Raw genomic sequence first — 672 nt, 5'->3', positions numbered from 1 at the left:
TACTTGAATGTCAGGGTAATGCACGCACCTAATGTATTAACTTTCTAAGGAGTAAGTTATTGGCAAATGGTATTTTATAGTCTTAAAGGCACCGCTGTTGTCTTTTGACCTTCTGTTATCACATTTGCTTTTCAAATGAAATAGTCCCTGGACACTTTATCCAAAGGCATATTGGATTGCAAACAATGATGCACAGGCATTGACTTTTGATATATATATATATATATTTTTTGTTTGTTTGTTTGTTTTTGTTTTTTTTGTTCTTGTCAAATTGACGGTCCCATCTTGAGACTGACAGCTGATGAGTTGATGTAACTGTTTTTGTTTTGCATTTAACTGGATTGTAATAAGATTGACTTAAAAAATTATTAATTCTAATCAGTGATTAGAAATATGTGTAAAGAATTTATGTACAGTTAGAGGGGGGGGAAAAAGTAAAACAATTTTAAATAATGAAAACCCAGACTATCACCTATTCTAGAATTGGTTCTACTCAAAGAGTGACCTTTTACTAGCATGGACTGCACTGTTCCTGTTAAATGTCTATTGCATAATTGAATTCTTTTTTTTGTAGATATTGTATTAAAGCCCAAGTGTCTGTATAGTTAATATATAGCTGCTTATGTGTAAATGCTATTTTAAACACTAAAAAGCTTTTAATTTTATGTGACA

At 30.8% G+C, this 672-nt stretch overlaps 1 long non-coding RNA gene across 1 annotated transcript in view; it reads right to left on the bottom strand.

The window, feature by feature from the left end:
* Positions 1–672, bottom strand: part of LOC109293746 — a 7100-nt gene extending 6428 nt beyond the window's left edge. The window contains exon 1 of the long non-coding RNA XR_002096381.1: positions 29–672. This is a non-coding gene — a long non-coding RNA (uncharacterized LOC109293746). The remainder of the gene's footprint in view (positions 1–28) is intronic.

The sequence above is a fragment of the Gavialis gangeticus genome, unplaced genomic scaffold (genome assembly GCF_001723915.1).
Source record: "Gavialis gangeticus isolate Ggan-Ray unplaced genomic scaffold, GavGan_comp1, whole genome shotgun sequence".
Lineage (NCBI taxonomy): Eukaryota > Metazoa > Chordata > Crocodylia > Gavialidae > Gavialis > Gavialis gangeticus.
This window is presented reverse-complemented; position numbering and strand designations above follow the sequence as displayed.